General features: G+C 45.3%; 7 non-coding genes across 7 annotated transcripts; all 7 read right to left on the reverse strand.

The window, feature by feature from the left end:
• Nucleotides 1–891: 891 nt before the first annotated feature.
• On the reverse strand, nt 892–1,006 carry LOC128488191 (U5 spliceosomal RNA). Its single transcript, XR_008353624.1, has one exon. It is a non-coding gene; the product is annotated as a U5 spliceosomal RNA (small nuclear RNA).
• Nucleotides 1,007–2,629: 1,623 nt separating this feature from the next.
• Nucleotides 2,630–2,744, reverse strand: LOC128487892 (U5 spliceosomal RNA). The gene has a single exon (XR_008353339.1). It is a non-coding gene; the product is annotated as a U5 spliceosomal RNA (small nuclear RNA).
• Nucleotides 2,745–4,367: 1,623 nt separating this feature from the next.
• On the reverse strand, nt 4,368–4,482 carry LOC128488179 (U5 spliceosomal RNA). The gene has a single exon (XR_008353614.1). It is a non-coding gene; the product is annotated as a U5 spliceosomal RNA (small nuclear RNA).
• A 1,623-nt stretch (nt 4,483–6,105) lies between these two features.
• Nucleotides 6,106–6,220, reverse strand: LOC128488192 (U5 spliceosomal RNA). The gene has a single exon (XR_008353625.1). It is a non-coding gene; the product is annotated as a U5 spliceosomal RNA (small nuclear RNA).
• Nucleotides 6,221–7,843: 1,623 nt separating this feature from the next.
• LOC128488194 (U5 spliceosomal RNA) lies at nt 7,844–7,958 on the reverse strand. The gene has a single exon (XR_008353627.1). It is a non-coding gene; the product is annotated as a U5 spliceosomal RNA (small nuclear RNA).
• A 1,623-nt stretch (nt 7,959–9,581) lies between these two features.
• On the reverse strand, nt 9,582–9,696 carry LOC128487893 (U5 spliceosomal RNA). The gene has a single exon (XR_008353340.1). It is a non-coding gene; the product is annotated as a U5 spliceosomal RNA (small nuclear RNA).
• A 1,623-nt stretch (nt 9,697–11,319) lies between these two features.
• LOC128488181 (U5 spliceosomal RNA) lies at nt 11,320–11,434 on the reverse strand. The gene has a single exon (XR_008353616.1). It is a non-coding gene; the product is annotated as a U5 spliceosomal RNA (small nuclear RNA).
• Nucleotides 11,435–12,477: the final 1,043 nt, after the last annotated feature.

Below are 12,477 nucleotides of genomic sequence, written 5' to 3' on the forward strand. Positions count from 1 at the left end.
TAGGGTTAGGTAAGGCTTAGAATCCTTCCCCATTGTGGCGTGTTTAGCCCATCCTTTTCACAAACACCAAAAAAGCCTGATTTCCTTCAATTTCTTTTTGTCTTAAGCAGCATCGCCAGTGCCAACATTTTGCACCTAAGATTATAAAAAGTACCTAACAAAATTGTTTTTGTATTAAAACCGCGGCGGGAAGAAAACGCACAAAATCTCGGACAGTTCACCATACGGCCTTGCGACGAACGAGCAAAAGGCTCACTAACGGCAGCGCACGGACGACCGGACTCCCCAGCACCGCCACAAAGAAGGAGCGCAGCACGGCATCGGAGCGGCAAAAGTCAATCCAAACACGGCAGACTAGACACTTTGCCAAAAATGAAGTCTGCAACCTGATCTTTCCACACGCATAGAGCTTCCCAACTCGTGTCGGAAAGCTTTTAAACAAATAGCAAAAAAGCTATGATCACTGAACGTACGGAGGGCGCATTAGTCCTTTCCATGCTGAAAACCGGCCCCTTAAGCGTGTGGTGAGTACTTTTTCCAGATGTTTCACTATTGATATTTGAGGAAATGAATAATACAACTGCACATGTGAGGAACAGAGATCTCAATGTTAAACATTTAAGGACAGTTGTTTTTTTTTTTTGGTTTGTTTATTATCATAAAGAACAATTGGGAATATGCTTGAAAGCATATGTACAGGCTTATTTGCATACAGTCTGGAGGGCGTGGTCTAACTCTGCCTCGTTAAAGCATTTCTACAACCCCAAACAGTACATAGCATGACACAGGCGGGATATTTTGCGCTTCTGGATGCGAAGCAGCCCTTAGCCAAGACAAAGCTTGCGACTAAAGCAAGCAATCTTTTTGATCTATCGTTAACAACAGCAAAGAAGCCCAGCAAACGCCAGGCATCAAAAAATCGATTAAGACTCATGGTCGTTCCCCCCCACGGAAATCTTTAGTAAAAGGCGAAAGATTTATTCGGTCTGAAGAGAAACCAGAGTATACCCAAGCATGCCGCAGGGCAACGGCCCGGCCACAGGCAGTGCTCCTCGAGGTTAAGGTGTGTTTAATTAATCCCACCCAGCTCTTGCCTGATCATTGGAACCTTTAACACATGCAAAACACAATTGCAAAGGGATTGGAACTATTTAATATTGGGCTGTTTTAAAGTCTTATTAAACTAACAATAAGGCGGGGCGTTTCTCGGTGCATCATGGGTATTCAAATGAGGCGGCAGCTCAAACAAACCTTCCAGCAGTCTTAGTGACTGGGGCGCGAGGTTGCTTCTTTGAAACAATGTTGTTTGCGTTAAGAAAAGAAAAGCTGAAGATTGTAACTCCCCCACCGCTTACCTACGGGGGTCCGCAACTTCCCCTTCTGCTGCAGCCACCAGAAGTTCCTGGCACACATTCTTTGGGCTGCGTTACAAGGTTAGGGGTAAGGCTTCGGGATGGAATCTGATTACTACTCTTTTTTCCAATCGTGGCGTGCTGAACCCATCGGCTTCACAAATACCAAGTTGCCTGATGCTGTTTCCTTTGAAAGCAAATATATCTTTTCCACAAATCCAATCTTTCTAATTAAACCACCTTTCCAAAGTTAGCGGTTAGAAACGTTTAAGCATGGAAAGGTTTGGTGATGGAGCTTGGGTTAGGGGCGGGTTAAGCTCATGGCTTTGAAGAGGCCCAGTTACAGTTAGCGTCGGAGTACTGTTAATGGTTTACGGTTGACAGTTTAGGGTTAGGTAAGGCTTAGAATCCTTCCCCATTGTGGCGTGTTTAGCCCATCCTTTTCACAAACACCAAAAAAGCCTGATTTCCTTCAATTTCTTTTTGTCTTAAGCAGCATCGCCAGTGCCAACATTTTGCACCTAAGATTATAAAAAGTACCTAACAAAATTGTTTTTGTATTAAAACCGCGGCGGGAAGAAAACGCACAAAATCTCGGACAGTTCACCATACGGCCTTGCGACGAACGAGCAAAAGGCTCACTAACGGCAGCGCACGGACGACCGGACTCCCCAGCACCGCCACAAAGAAGGAGCGCAGCACGGCATCGGAGCGGCAAAAGTCAATCCAAACACGGCAGACTAGACACTTTGCCAAAAATGAAGTCTGCAACCTGATCTTTCCACACGCATAGAGCTTCCCAACTCGTGTCGGAAAGCTTTTAAACAAATAGCAAAAAAGCTATGATCACTGAACGTACAGAGGGCGCATTAGTCCTTTCCATGCTGAAAACCGGCCCCTTAAGCGTGTGGTGAGTACTTTTTCCAGATGTTTCACTAATGATATTTGAGGAAATGAATAATACAACTGCACATGTGAGGAACAGAGATCTCAATGTTAAACATTTAAGGACAGTTGTTTTTTTTTTTTGGTTTGTTTATTATCATAAAGAACAATTGGGAATATGCTTGACAGCATATGTACAGGCTTATTTGCATACAGTCTGGAGGGCGTGGTCTAACTCTGCCTCGTTAAAGCATTTCTACAACCCCAAACAGTACATAGCATGACACAGGCAGGATATTTTGCGCTTCTGGATGCGACGCAGCCCTTAGCCAGGACGAAGCTTGCGACTAAAGCAAGCAATCTTTTTGATCTATCGTTAACAACAGCAAAGAAGCCCAGCAAACGCCAGGCATCAAAAAATTGATTAAGACTCATGGTCGTTCCTCCCCACGGAAATCTTTAGTAAAAGGCGAAAGATTTATTCGGTCTGAAGAGAAACCAGAGTATACCCAAGCATGCCGCAGGGCAACGGCCCGGCCACAGGCAGTGCTCCTCGAGGTTAAGGTGTGTTTAATTAATCCCACCCAGCTCTTGCCTGATCATTGGAACCTTTAACACATGCAAAACACAATTGCAAAGGGATTGGAACTATTTAATATTGGGCTGTTTTAAAGTCTTATTAAACTAACAATAAGGCGGGGCGTTTCTCGGTGCATCATGGGTATTCAAATGAGGCAGCAGCTCAAACAAACCTTCCAGCAGTCTTAGTGACTGGGGCGCGAGGTTGCTTCTTTGAAACAATGTTGTTTGCGTTAAGAAAAGAAAAGCTGAAGATTGTAACTCCCCCACCGCTTACCTACGGGGGTCCGCAACTTCCCCTTCTGCTGCAGCCACCAGAAGTTCCTGGCACACATTCTTTGGGCTGTGTTACAAGGTTAGGGGTAAGGCTTCGGGATGGAATCTGATTACTACTCTTTTTTCCAATCGTGGCGTGCTGAACCCATCGGCTTCACAAATACCAAGTTGCCTGATGCTGTTTCCTTTGAAAGCAAATATATCTTTTCCACAAATCCAATCTTTCTAATTAAACCACCTTTCCAAAGTTAGCGGTTAGAAACGTTTAAGCATGGAAAGGTTTGGTGATAGAGCTTGGGTTAGGGGCGGGTTAAGCTCATGGCTTTGAAGAGGCCCAGTTACAGTTAGCGTCGGAGTACTGTTAATGGTTTACGGTTGACAGTTTAGGGTTAGGTAAGGCTTAGAATCCTTCCCCATTGTGGCGTGTTTAGCCCATCCTTTTCACAAACACCAAAAAAGCCTGATTTCCTTCAATTTCTTTTTGTCTTAAGCAGCATCGCCAGTGCCAACATTTTGCACCTAAGATTATAAAAAGTACCTAACAAAATTGTTTTTGTATTAAAACCGCGGCGGGAAGAAAACGCACAAAATCTCGGACAGTTCACCATACGGCCTTGCGACGAACGAGCAAAAGGCTCACTAACGGCAGCGCACGGACGACCGGACTCCCCAGCACCGCCACAAAGAAGGAGCGCAGCACGGCATCGGAGCGGCAAAAGTCAATCCAAACACGGCAGACTAGACACTTTGCCAAAAATGAAGTCTGCAACCTGATCTTTCCACACGCATAGAGCTTCCCAACTCGTGTCGGAAAGCTTTTAAACAAATAGCAAAAAAGCTATGATCACTGAACGTACGGAGGGCGCATTAGTCCTTTCCATGCTGAAAACCGGCCCCTTAAGCGTGTGGTGAGTACTTTTTCCAGATGTTTCACTATTGATATTTGAGGAAATGAATAATACAACTGCACATGTGAGGAACAGAGATCTCAATGTTAAACATTTAAGGACAGTTGTTTTTTTTTTTTGGTTTGTTTATTATCATAAAGAACAATTGGGAATATGCTTGACAGCATATGTACAGGCTTATTTGCATACAGTCTGGAGGGCATGGTCTAACTCTGCCTCGTTAAAGCATTTCTACAACCCCAAACAGTACATAGCATGACACAGGCAGGATATTTTGCGCTTCTGGATGCGACGCAGCCCTTAGCCAGGACGAAGCTTGCGACTAAAGCAAGCAATCTTTTTGATCTATCGTTAACAACAGCAAAGAAGCCCAGCAAACGCCAGGCATCAAAAAATTGATTAAGACTCATGGTCGTTCCTCCCCACGAAAATCTTTAGTAAAAGGCGAAAGATTTATTCGGTCTGAAGAGAAACCAGAGTATACCCAAGCATGCCGCAGGGCAACGGCGCGGCCACAGGCAGTGCTCCTCGAGGTTAAGGTGTGTTTAATTAATCCCACCCAGCTCTTGCCTGATCATTGGAACCTTTAACACATGCAAAACACAATTGCAAAGGGATTGGAACTATTTAATATTGGGCTGTTTTAAAGTCTTATTAAACTAACAATAAGGCGGGGCGTTTCTCGGTGCATCATGGGTATTCAAATGAGGCGGCAGCTCAAACAAACCTTCCAGCAGTCTTAGTGACTGGGGCGCGAGGTTGCTTCTTTGAAACAATGTTGTTTGCGTTAAGAAAAGAAAAGCTGAAGATTTTAACTCCCCCACCGCTTACCAACGGGGGTCCGCAACTTCCCCTTCTGCTGCAGCCACCAGAAGTTCCTGGCACACATTCTTTGGGCTGTGTTACAAGGTTAGGGGTAAGGCTTCGGGATGGAATCTGATTACTACTCTTTTTTCCAATCGTGGCGTGCTGAACCCATCGGCTTCACAAATACCAAGTTGCCTGATGCTGTTTCCTTTGAAAGCAAATATATCTTTTCCACAAATCCAATCTTTCTAATTAAACCACCTTTCCAAAGTTAGCGGTTAGAAACGTTTAAGCATGGAAAGGTTTGGTGATAGAGCTTGGGTTAGGGGCGGGTTAAGCTCATGGCTTTGAAGAGGCCCAGTTACAGTTAGCGTCGGAGTACTGTTAATGGTTTACGGTTGACAGTTTAGGGTTAGGTAAGGCTTAGAATCCTTCCCCATTGTGGCGTGTTTAGCCCATCCTTTTCACAAACACCAAAAAAGCCTGATTTCCTTCAATTTCTTTTTGTCTTAAGCAGCATCGCCAGTGCCAACATTTTGCACCTAAGATTATAAAAAGTACCTAACAAAATTGTTTTTGTATTAAAACTGCGGCGGGAAGAAAACGCACAAAATCTCGGACAGTTCACCATACGGCCTTGCGACGAACGAGCAAAAGGCTCACTAACGGCAGCGCACGGACGACCGGACTCCCCAGCACCGCCACAAAGAAGGAGCGCAGCACGGCATCGGAGCGGCAAAAGTCAATCCAAACACGGCAGACTAGACACTTTGCCAAAAATGAAGTCTGCAACCTGATCTTTCCACACGCATAGAGCTTCCCAACTCGTGTCGGAAAGCTTTTAAACAAATAGCAAAAAATCTATGATCACTGAACGTACAGAGGGCGCATTAGTCCTTTCCATGCTGAAAACCGGCCCCTTAAGCGTGTGGTGAGTACTTTTTCCAGATGTTTCACTATTGATATTTGAGGAAATGAATAATACAACTGCACATGTGAGGAACAGAGATCTCAATGTTAAACATTTAAGGACAGTTGTTTTTTTTTTTTGGTTTCTTTATTATCATAAAGAACAATTGGGAATATGCTTGAAAGCATATGTACAGGCTTATTTGCATACAGTCTGGAGGGCGTGGTCTAACTCTGCCTCGTTAAAGCATTTCTACAACCCCAAACAGTACATAGCATGACACAGGCGGGATATTTTGCGCTTCTGGATGCGAAGCAGCCCTTAGCCAAGACAAAGCTTGCGACTAAAGCAAGCAATCTTTTTGATCTATCGTTAACAACAGCAAAGAAGCCCAGCAAACGCCAGGCATCAAAAAATCGATTAAGACTCATGGTCGTTCCCCCCCACGGAAATCTTTAGTAAAAGGCGAAAGATTTATTCGGTCTGAAGAGAAACCAGAGTATACCCAAGCATGCCGCAGGGCAACGGCCCGGCCACAGGCAGTGCTCCTCGAGGTTAAGGTGTGTTTAATTAATCCCACCCAGCTCTTGCCTGATCATTGGAACCTTTAACACATGCAAAACACAATTGCAAAGGGATTGGAACTATTTAATATTGGGCTGTTTTAAAGTCTTATTAAACTAACAATAAGGCGGGGCGTTTCTCGGTGCATCATGGGTATTCAAATGAGGCGGCAGCTCAAACAAACCTTCCAGCAGTCTTAGTGACTGGGGCGCGAGGTTGCTTCTTTGAAACAATGTTGTTTGCGTTAAGAAAAGAAAAGCTGAAGATTGTAACTCCCCCACCGCTTACCTACGGGGGTCCGCAACTTCCCCTTCTGCTGCAGCCACCAGAAGTTCCTGGCACACATTCTTTGGGCTGTGTTACAAGGTTAGGGGTAAGGCTTCGGGATGGAATCTGATTACTACTCTTTTTTCCAATCGTGGCGTGCTGAACCCATCGGCTTCACAAATACCAAGTTGCCTGATGCTGTTTCCTTTGAAAGCAAATATATCTTTTCCACAAATCCAATCTTTCTAATTAAACCACCTTTCCAAAGTTAGCGGTTAGAAACGTTTAAGCATGGAAAGGTTTGGTGATAGAGCTTGGGTTAGGGGCGGGTTAAGCTCATGGCTTTGAAGAGGCCCAGTTACAGTTAGCGTCGGAGTACTGTTAATGGTTTACGGTTGACAGTTTAGGGTTAGGTAAGGCTTAGAATCCTTCCCCATTGTGGCGTGTTTAGCCCATCCTTTTCACAAACACCAAAAAAGCCTGATTTCCTTCAATTTCTTTTTGTCTTAAGCAGCATCGCCAGTGCCAACATTTTGCACCTAAGATTATAAAAAGTACCTAACAAAATTGTTTTTGTATTAAAACCGCGGCGGGAAGAAAACGCACAAAATCTCGGACAGTTCACCATACGGCCTTGCGACGAACGAGCAAAAGGCTCACTAACGGCAGCGCACGGACGACCGGACTCCCCAGCACCGCCACAAAGAAGGAGCGCAGCACGGCATCGGAGCGGCAAAAGTCAATCCAAACACGGCAGACTAGACACTTTGCCAAAAATGAAGTCTGCAACCTGATCTTTCCACACGCATAGAGCTTCCCAACTCGTGTCGGAAAGCTTTTAAACAAATAGCAAAAAAGCTATGATCACTGAACGTACGGAGGGCGCATTAGTCCTTTCCATGCTGAAAACCGGCCCCTTAAGCGTGTGGTGAGTACTTTTTCCAGATGTTTCACTATTGATATTTGAGGAAATGAATAATACAACTGCACATGTGAGGAACAGAGATCTCAATGTTAAACATTTAAGGACAGTTGTTTTTTTTTTTTGGTTTGTTTATTATCATAAAGAACAATTGGGAATATGCTTGAAAGCATATGTACAGGCTTATTTGCATACAGTCTGGAGGGCGTGGTCTAACTCTGCCTCGTTAAAGCATTTCTACAACCCCAAACAGTACATAGCATGACACAGGCGGGATATTTTGCGCTTCTGGATGCGAAGCAGCCCTTAGCCAAGACAAAGCTTGCGACTAAAGCAAGCAATCTTTTTGATCTATCGTTAACAACAGCAAAGAAGCCCAGCAAACGCCAGGCATCAAAAAATCGATTAAGACTCATGGTCGTTCCCCCCCACGGAAATCTTTAGTAAAAGGCGAAAGATTTATTCGGTCTGAAGAGAAACCAGAGTATACCCAAGCATGCCGCAGGGCAACGGCCCGGCCACAGGCAGTGCTCCTCGAGGTTAAGGTGTGTTTAATTAATCCCACCCAGCTCTTGCCTGATCATTGGAACCTTTAACACATGCAAAACACAATTGCAAAGGGATTGGAACTATTTAATATTGGGCTGTTTTAAAGTCTTATTAAACTAACAATAAGGCGGGGCGTTTCTCGGTGCATCATGGGTATTCAAATGAGGCGGCAGCTCAAACAAACCTTCCAGCAGTCTTAGTGACTGGGGCGCGAGGTTGCTTCTTTGAAACAATGTTGTTTGCGTTAAGAAAAGAAAAGCTGAAGATTGTAACTCCCCCACCGCTTACCTACGGGGGTCCGCAACTTCCCCTTCTGCTGCAGCCACCAGAAGTTCCTGGCACACATTCTTTGGGCTGCGTTACAAGGTTAGGGGTAAGGCTTCGGGATGGAATCTGATTACTACTCTTTTTTCCAATCGTGGCGTGCTGAACCCATCGGCTTCACAAATACCAAGTTGCCTGATGCTGTTTCCTTTGAAAGCAAATATATCTTTTCCACAAATCCAATCTTTCTAATTAAACCACCTTTCCAAAGTTAGCGGTTAGAAACGTTTAAGCATGGAAAGGTTTGGTGATGGAGCTTGGGTTAGGGGCGGGTTAAGCTCATGGCTTTGAAGAGGCCCAGTTACAGTTAGCGTCGGAGTACTGTTAATGGTTTACGGTTGACAGTTTAGGGTTAGGTAAGGCTTAGAATCCTTCCCCATTGTGGCGTGTTTAGCCCATCCTTTTCACAAACACCAAAAAAGCCTGATTTCCTTCAATTTCTTTTTGTCTTAAGCAGCATCGCCAGTGCCAACATTTTGCACCTAAGATTATAAAAAGTACCTAACAAAATTGTTTTTGTATTAAAACCGCGGCGGGAAGAAAACGCACAAAATCTCGGACAGTTCACCATACGGCCTTGCGACGAACGAGCAAAAGGCTCACTAACGGCAGCGCACGGACGACCGGACTCCCCAGCACCGCCACAAAGAAGGAGCGCAGCACGGCATCGGAGCGGCAAAAGTCAATCCAAACACGGCAGACTAGACACTTTGCCAAAAATGAAGTCTGCAACCTGATCTTTCCACACGCATAGAGCTTCCCAACTCGTGTCGGAAAGCTTTTAAACAAATAGCAAAAAAGCTATGATCACTGAACGTACAGAGGGCGCATTAGTCCTTTCCATGCTGAAAACCGGCCCCTTAAGCGTGTGGTGAGTACTTTTTCCAGATGTTTCACTAATGATATTTGAGGAAATGAATAATACAACTGCACATGTGAGGAACAGAGATCTCAATGTTAAACATTTAAGGACAGTTGTTTTTTTTTTTTGGTTTGTTTATTATCATAAAGAACAATTGGGAATATGCTTGACAGCATATGTACAGGCTTATTTGCATACAGTCTGGAGGGCGTGGTCTAACTCTGCCTCGTTAAAGCATTTCTACAACCCCAAACAGTACATAGCATGACACAGGCAGGATATTTTGCGCTTCTGGATGCGACGCAGCCCTTAGCCAGGACGAAGCTTGCGACTAAAGCAAGCAATCTTTTTGATCTATCGTTAACAACAGCAAAGAAGCCCAGCAAACGCCAGGCATCAAAAAATTGATTAAGACTCATGGTCGTTCCTCCCCACGGAAATCTTTAGTAAAAGGCGAAAGATTTATTCGGTCTGAAGAGAAACCAGAGTATACCCAAGCATGCCGCAGGGCAACGGCCCGGCCACAGGCAGTGCTCCTCGAGGTTAAGGTGTGTTTAATTAATCCCACCCAGCTCTTGCCTGATCATTGGAACCTTTAACACATGCAAAACACAATTGCAAAGGGATTGGAACTATTTAATATTGGGCTGTTTTAAAGTCTTATTAAACTAACAATAAGGCGGGGCGTTTCTCGGTGCATCATGGGTATTCAAATGAGGCAGCAGCTCAAACAAACCTTCCAGCAGTCTTAGTGACTGGGGCGCGAGGTTGCTTCTTTGAAACAATGTTGTTTGCGTTAAGAAAAGAAAAGCTGAAGATTGTAACTCCCCCACCGCTTACCTACGGGGGTCCGCAACTTCCCCTTCTGCTGCAGCCACCAGAAGTTCCTGGCACACATTCTTTGGGCTGTGTTACAAGGTTAGGGGTAAGGCTTCGGGATGGAATCTGATTATTACTCTTTTTTCCAATCGTGGCGTGCTGAACCCATCGGCTTCACAAATACCAAGTTGCCTGATGCTGTTTCCTTTGAAAGCAAATATATCTTTTCCACAAATCCAATCTTTCTAATTAAACCACCTTTCCAAAGTTAGCGGTTAGAAACGTTTAAGCATGGAAAGGTTTGGTGATAGAGCTTGGGTTAGGGGCGGGTTAAGCTCATGGCTTTGAAGAGGCCCAGTTACAGTTAGCGTCGGAGTACTGTTAATGGTTTACGGTTGACAGTTTAGGGTTAGGTAAGGCTTAGAATCCTTCCCCATTGTGGCGTGTTTAGCCCATCCTTTTCACAAACACCAAAAAAGCCTGATTTCCTTCAATTTCTTTTTGTCTTAAGCAGCATCGCCAGTGCCAACATTTTGCACCTAAGATTATAAAAAGTACCTAACAAAATTGTTTTTGTATTAAAACCGCGGCGGGAAGAAAACGCACAAAATCTCGGACAGTTCACCATACGGCCTTGCGACGAACGAGCAAAAGGCTCACTAACGGCAGCGCACGGACGACCGGACTCCCCAGCACCGCCACAAAGAAGGAGCGCAGCACGGCATCGGAGCGGCAAAAGTCAATCCAAACACGGCAGACTAGACACTTTGCCAAAAATGAAGTCTGCAACCTGATCTTTCCACACGCATAGAGCTTCCCAACTCGTGTCGGAAAGCTTTTAAACAAATAGCAAAAAAGCTATGATCACTGAACGTACGGAGGGCGCATTAGTCCTTTCCATGCTGAAAACCGGCCCCTTAAGCGTGTGGTGAGTACTTTTTCCAGATGTTTCACTATTGATATTTGAGGAAATGAATAATACAACTGCACATGTGAGGAACAGAGATCTCAATGTTAAACATTTAAGGACAGTTGTTTTTTTTTTTTGGTTTGTTTATTATCATAAAGAACAATTGGGAATATGCTTGACAGCATATGTACAGGCTTATTTGCATACAGTCTGGAGGGCATGGTCTAACTCTGCCTCGTTAAAGCATTTCTACAACCCCAAACAGTACATAGCATGACACAGGCAGGATATTTTGCGCTTCTGGATGCGACGCAGCCCTTAGCCAGGACGAAGCTTGCGACTAAAGCAAGCAATCTTTTTGATCTATCGTTAACAACAGCAAAGAAGCCCAGCAAACGCCAGGCATCAAAAAATTGATTAAGACTCATGGTCGTTCCTCCCCACGAAAATCTTTAGTAAAAGGCGAAAGATTTATTCGGTCTGAAGAGAAACCAGAGTATACCCAAGCATGCCGCAGGGCAACGGCGCGGCCACAGGCAGTGCTCCTCGAGGTTAAGGTGTGTTTAATTAATCCCACCCAGCTCTTGCCTGATCATTGGAACCTTTAACACATGCAAAACACAATTGCAAAGGGATTGGAACTATTTAATATTGGGCTGTTTTAAAGTCTTATTAAACTGGGGGCGTGGTCTGGATGGCGTACTGAACGGACGCAGGGTGCGGGAGCTCCGCGTTTAACTAGCCTTACCAGCATTTTATCCGCATCCATCGGTGGCTGTTTTCGCCGTTTTGCCTCCTCCCGTCTGCTTACTGTCTATGTCGGGTCCTCGCACGAAGAAATCTGCGAAAATGCCAAACTTTTTTGAGCCGAAGGGCCGGAAAAAGCACTCATCTCGCACGTCGGGCCTACCACGTGACCAGGAGGAAGACTCTGATACTTCTACAGGCCCTGCCTTGTCTTCCCGCTCTCGGCCTCCCTCCCCATCCGACATTCAAAGAGATGACCCGGGTCAAGACACGCACGCACTCACCTCACACACTATGAAGTCTCTGTTACGCGAAATGCGGGAACAGCTCCGCCAAGACTTTCAAGATATCGCTAATTCTATCCGTCGCGACCTGGATGGCCTGGGGGATCGCACAGATCATCTAGAGAGGCGCATGGAGGAGTTCGCTGACGCACACAACACCCTCGCGGATGACCATACTGCACTCAAATCTGAGGTGATGCATCTCAGGGAGAAAGTGATGGACCTGGAGGATCGCTCCCGACGCAACAACATACGCCTGCGGGGCATTCCGGAGGATATGGGCCAGGAGGCCCTGCAAGATTTCGTGATTGACCTTTTCAAGCATCTCCTGGGAGAAGGTAACAACGTTGACATACGTCTCGACCGATTACATCGTACCGCGCGGCCCAAGGCGCTATCCTTAAAATCCCCTAGGGACGTTCTGACTAGGGTGCATTTTTACGACATCAAGGAAAAAATCATGCAAGCGGCCAGGCGCAAGCCTGATCTCCCTCCTCGTTTCCAGAACATCA

This window comes from Spea bombifrons, chromosome 3, assembly GCF_027358695.1.
Source record: "Spea bombifrons isolate aSpeBom1 chromosome 3, aSpeBom1.2.pri, whole genome shotgun sequence".
In the NCBI taxonomy this organism is placed as follows: Eukaryota; Metazoa; Chordata; class Amphibia; order Anura; family Pelobatidae; genus Spea; species Spea bombifrons.